General features: G+C 39.4%; 1 protein-coding gene across 2 annotated transcripts in view; it reads left to right on the top strand.

Annotated features, from left to right (window-relative positions):
* LOC106070989 (uncharacterized) overlaps positions 1-6,351 on the top strand; it is a 143,770-nt gene that overhangs the window by 12,337 nt on the left and 125,082 nt on the right. The gene's annotated exons all lie outside the window — the stretch shown is intronic.

Raw genomic sequence — 6,351 nt, forward strand, 5'->3', positions numbered from 1 at the left:
CATTGGGTTCAAGTTTATTTCTAGACGACAAATGTGTAAAGTGGATGGTAAACGTTATGGAGGAAATATTTCCACTATAGATGAACCCAGTTTAAGTGGTCAGCCTTTCTCGCAGTACAATTAAAACGCGAATAAAAAAAAATGAAGTTAAATTCTTCAGTCAAAAGTATTTATCAAACCAGTACATTTCCAAATATTTTCTATTGCCATTAAGTGCAACTACATAATGAAATTGCCCAACTCATGGAATTTATTTGCGTTGCAAACAACATTAAGTGCAACGACATAATGAAACTGCCCAACTCATGGAATTTATTTGCGTTGCAAACAACATTAAGTGCAACGACATAATGAAACTGCCCAACTCATGGAATTTATTTGCGTTGCAAACAACATTAAGTGCAACGACATAATGAAACTGCCCAACTCGTGGAATTTATTTGCGTTGCAAACAACATTAAGTGCAACGACATAATGAAACTGCCCAACTCATGGAATTTATTTGCGTTGCAAACAACATTAAGTGCAACGACATAATGAAATTGCCCAACTCGTGGAATTTATTTGCGTTGCAAACAACATTAAGTGCAACGACATAATGAAATTGCCCAACTCGTGGAATTTATTTGCGTTGCAAACAACATTAAGTGCAACGACATAATGAAATTGCCCAACTCATGGAATTTATTTGCGTTGCAAACAACATTAAGTGCAACGACATAATGAAACTGCCCAACTCATGGAATTTATTTGCGTTGCAAACAACATTAAGTGCAACGACATAATGAAACTGCCCAACTCATGGAATTTATTTGCCTTGCAAACAACAGTTGTGAAATCATAAACGAGCTAGCAGCTAAAACAAAAAATTATGCCACCTCCAGTCTCGAAGTATAAACTCATAAATAACCTTTCCATTGTAAAGTAGTAAAGTTTATCTTTCAGACCTAGCGATGATGTAAAGGTAATATATTTTAGAGCTGGGTGGACTCAAGAGGCGCCCAAAAAAAATCACGAAATTAAAAATCTAAGTTTTAACCAGGATTCGAACCCGAGACACCAGGTTCGGAAACCAAGCGCTTTACCTCCCAGCCACCGCACCTCTTTCTATATTTTCTGAACAATTAGTTTGGGTGACACAGAGGGCTAGCAACAAGAGCATTTTAAAAAGTTATCGAGATAAATTAAACGAACTTTGGCAAGGTGTTGAACCCGGGCCTTGTCATCAAATGATGAACCACCAAACCTCACCTATCTCTTAGTCTTTTGAACTGTTGACCTTCTTTCTCCATTCTTCTTTTTATTTTTGCCTTAGATAGAATTTCATTCAATTACAGGCCTGTCCATTCTGTAATGTTGTTTCCCATATATATATGGGAAGCGTGGTCGAGAGGCTAAGTGCGCTTGATCTTGGCTTGTCTTGGCTACTAGAAGGGGGCTCGAGGTTGCGTTTACTGAGCGCCTAAACCAACTCCTAGATACCCCCTCCCCCCACTGGTCCACAAATGAGATTGGACCAAAGCGCTCTGAGCATGACATAAGCATGAAAGTAGCGCTATATAAAAGCTATAATAATAATACATATACATATATGTATACATTACGTGGGAGGGGGAATCCCATTCACACCCAGCAAAACAATTTCTGTCAACGCCCATGAATTAGGTAGGTCATTTAATTAGAAATAGTAATGGGCCTAAGACTGTTGCCTATTTCAATCTTGATTTATTACAGTTCGTTCTCTTCCTGTGAACCCCTCGTCCTCAATGTAAATGACGTCTCAAGGCTGAATTTTACGTCATATTGTCACGGTAGATGACGCCACACGAATTTGAACAAACCGCTGGAACCGTGAACGGAAATTGTTTGGTGTAGAGGTGTGACAAATAAAAGATAAAGAAACACTAAAGTAAAATAAAAAGTTTAAGATTGAAAAGAAAGGAAACAAATTATTTTCGATTCTAAACATTCAAAGATATTCACACTTTTTTGTTTTCCATGTATCGGACTCTTCGTTAGAATTGAATTACATCCTAGACCAGCAGTTCTCAACCTTTTAAGCCTGGCGACCCCCTTTTTACAATCCCCCACTCTGCTACTCCCCCCACACACACACACACATACAGCAATAGAAGAATAGACTAAACAATCCATTAGTTCGATAGTATTAGGCGACCCTTGGCAAATCGTCAATCGACCCCTAAGGGGTGGGGACGCACAGGTTGAGAACCCCTGTCCTAGACCAAACGTCCCGCTGGACGGCGGGGGTAGAGGTGGACAAGGGAAGAGTACAGGACCATTGAAATGGCAGCCTAGAGCGCTTACCACACCATCACGGAAAGAGCAACCGATAGTACAATAGCTATATCGTTAAACTCGACATCCAAAATACTGAAAGGTGGGGTCGACCAGTTTTTCTTGAGCCAGACGAGAGTTACCTGTAGTGAATGACTTATGGGATGCGATTGTTCTCCCTCCGGCGAACATGTCCAAACCAGCGCAGGCGGCCTTGTCTCGGGACTGTAAAGATGCTGGGAAGACCTGTTCGTGCAGGAATCTCAGTATTGCATAATCTTTCTTTCCGTCTGATTTTCAATATCCTTTGGAGACATCGCGAATGGAATGAATTTAGTTTTATAATACAGAATAATTTAAAAGTTTAATATGTTTTGAAATATTGAATGCATGTTTGCATTCAATTTTTGTGAAGTGACTTTCTTTTGTGAGAATGTTTTTTAGTTCATTCTGATAGCAAGCAAAAAATAAAAGTTCCTGTCCCTCTTTGCTAATGCCTGCTAAAATTGTGGAATCTGGTAAAAGAAGTTTCTCGCGCCTTAAACTAATGAAGAATACTTGAGGTCAATAATTCTCGAAGATAGATTGAAACATTTGGTAATTTTTGCTATTGAGCGTGATCTATGTAGGAAACAGAATTCTTATGATATACTGTATGACTTTTCTACACGCATGGCTGGTAAAGTAATTCTGTACGTAGTAAAGAATTAATAAAATGCAAAGACGAATTTATTTTCTAATACAAACTTTTAAATTTCACTTATTTTCCGCTTCCCTACCCAAACTTGGCCCCGCGAAATCCGTTTTCCGTTTCGAATAGAGCCCCACAATGCTTAAGTCCGGCCCTGCTATTTAGTGTTTACATGTTTCGGATGTTCCTTCAGAGTTGACGATAGTTTACTTCCTAGTCCAAACCTTCCGCATGGGATGGGAGCGGGCAGGGTTTGACAGTCCAGCGCGCAACCATCCGTAGCGAGCTGTGAAAACGTGTTCTCCCGCCCCCCCCCCTCTTTTTTTTCGTGGGATAACTCTAGTCCTACTTGCAGAAATAAAAGAGTGATCTTTCCTTTACTTCTTGGTGTCCAAACTGGTGAGCCATGAAGAGAGTTATATACATAGAGATTATGATAGGTAATGTCAACAGAGACGTAGTGAAGGGGGGGGGCAAGGGGGGCACCATTCCCCGGGCGCAACACTTAGGAGGCGCCACGCGCAGAGAGGCGCCAAAAAAAATATTGTAGATATTTTTTGTTAAGGAATACATTCTAAGGTTATTTGTGTTATATTATTATAAAACACTTTTTTATTTAGAAGCTTGTGATGTTCTTGGAAAATGGGGGTGGGGGGTCGGGGGCGCACGTTTTGCTTACTACGCCTCTGGTTGTTCAAATGTATACATAGCTATAGAATATGCTCTCTCTTTTTACACATTTAAAACAGTAATAAATATATTTATAAGTGATATTCCCCCATATACTTTATTTTTAATATTGTCCTAAAAAAATATAAAGCCAACCCTCAACTGTTCTAGAGTATACGAGATGTACGATCAGTGAGAGTCCTTGTTCAGATATATCATTTTGGAAGTAAATAAATAGCAATAAAATAAAGTTCTCCCTTTCAGATCTTGTGGTCTATCGGGCAGACGATGTAAAGGTCATCTGCTTCTGTGTCCCGTGGCTAACGAGAGTGAGATGTGGCCAGCACAACGACCAACTGCCTTTACATTGTTTTCCAACTTATGTCATGTGCCTGTTAGAGCTGGGTGGACTCAAAAGGTGCCCTAAAGATTAAAGGTGCCCTATTGATCAAAGGTGCCCTAAAGATCAAAGGTGCCCTAAAGATTATAGGTGCCCTAAAAATTAAAAGTGCCCTGAAAATTAAAGGTGCCTTAAAGATCACAGGTGCCCTAATGATCAAAGGTGCCCTAAAGATTAAAGGTGCCCTAATGATCAAAGGTGCCCTAATGATCAAAGGTGCCCTAATGATAAAGATTAAAGGTGCTCTAAAAAATAAAGGTGCCCTAATGATCAAAGGTGCCCTAAAGATTAAAGATGTCCTAATAATCAAAGGTGCCCTAAAGATTAAAGGTACCCTAAAGATCAAAGGTGCCCTAAAGATTAAAGGTGCGCTAATGATCAAAGGTGCACTAAAGATTAAAGGTGCCGTAAAGATTAAAGATGCCCTAATGATCAAAGGTACCCTAAAGATCAAAGGTGCCCTATTGATCAAAGGTGCCCTAAAGATTAAAGGTGCCCTAATAATCAAAGGTGCCCTAAAGATTAAAGATTCCCTAATGATCAAAGGTGCCCTAAAGATTAAAGGTGCCCTATTGATCAAATGTGCCCTAAAGATTAAAGGTGCGCTAATTTACAAAGGTGCCCTAAAGATCAAAGGTGCCCTAAAAATTAAAGGTGCCCTAAAAAAAAGGTGCCCTAATGATCAAAGGTGCCCTAAAGATTAAAGGTGCCCTAATGATCAAAGGTGCCCTAAAGATTAAAGATGCCCCAATGATCAAAGGTGCCCTAAAGATTAAAGGTGCCCTAAAGATTAAAGTTCTCCTAATGATTAAAGGTGCACTTAAGATTAAAGGTGCCCTAAAGATTAAAGATACCCTAATGATCAAAGGTGTCCTAAAGATCAAAGGTGCCCTATTGATCAAAGGTGCCCTAAAGATTAAAGGTGCCCTAATGATCAAATGTGCCCTAAAGATTGAAGGTGTCTACTGATCAAAGGTGCCCTAAAGATTAAAGGTGCCCTAAATATCAAAGGTGCCCTAAAGATTAAAGGTGCCCTAAAGATCAAAGGTGCCCTAAAGATTAAAGTTCTCCTAATGATTAAAGGTGCCCTAAAGATTAAAGGTGCCCTAAAGATTAAAGGTGCATAAAGATTAAAGGTGCGCTAATGATCAAAGGTGCCCTAAAGATTAAAGGTGCCCTAAAGATTATAGGTGCCCTAATGATCAAAGGTGCCCTAAAGATTAATGGTGCCCTAAAGATTAAAGGTGCCCTAAAGATCATAGGTGCATTGAAGATTAAAGGTGCCCTAAATATTATAGGTGCCCTAAAGATCAAATGTGTCCTAAAGATTAAAGATGATCTAAAGATTAAAGGTGCCCTAAAGATTCAGATATTAAGATACCCGTCCTCATCGAGATTCGATTAGCCAAACTGCAACGTATACAGAACAACGCCGCACGAATAGTCCTTAGAAAAACAAGACAAGATTCTATGCTCCTGCGCACGCTCCATTGGCTTCCCGTGAAAGCGAGGATCGATTACAAGGTCGCCACACTTTGTCATCAGTGTATATATAACAATGAGATGCCCTTGTACCTTTACTCCATATGTCCCCCAGAGAGCCCTGCGCTCAATGGACTCAACGCTTTTAGTGGTGCCACGTTTCTCCCTCAAAAGCTACGGTCTGCGGGCTTTTTCAGTTCACGGTTTGGAACTCACTCCCCATTGATCTCAGACAGACAACATGCTATACCACTCTTAAGAAGAGCATTAAGACCTCTTTGTTTAAAACTTTTTTAGATTAGTATTTGATTTCTGTTGCCGTGTTTGTGTTTGCAATGTTATTACAGCGCCTTGAGCCTACATTTTGTTTGTTAACAGCGCTTTATAAATAAAATTATTATTATTATTATTATTATTATTATTATTATTATTATTATTATTATTAATGCTTTATCAAGTCAATAAATAATTGTGCAAAGTTTCAACTTGATCCGAGAATGGGAAATGAAGGGAGGAAAAAAAACATATTCAAACCTTTTACCAGACAGACATACAGACAGACAGATTGAATTAATACAAGATTTGTAAAAAGTGAGGGAAAAAGAGAGAGAGAGAGAGAATGAGAACTAGAGAGGGGCCTGCGGTTGCAGTAAAAGGGGGGGGGGTGGATTAGGACACAACATAAAAAAAAGGAAAAAAATACAATAAATGAGTTTAATTAATACAACGTCTGACAGGAGCTATACAACCTCGACCCCCCCCCCCCCCTAGATCCAGTATATAAAGGACCAACCCCAACACCAAACGGAGAGCG

This window comes from Biomphalaria glabrata, chromosome 15 (genome assembly GCF_947242115.1).
Source record: "Biomphalaria glabrata chromosome 15, xgBioGlab47.1, whole genome shotgun sequence".
Lineage (NCBI taxonomy): Eukaryota > Metazoa > Mollusca > Gastropoda > Planorbidae > Biomphalaria > Biomphalaria glabrata.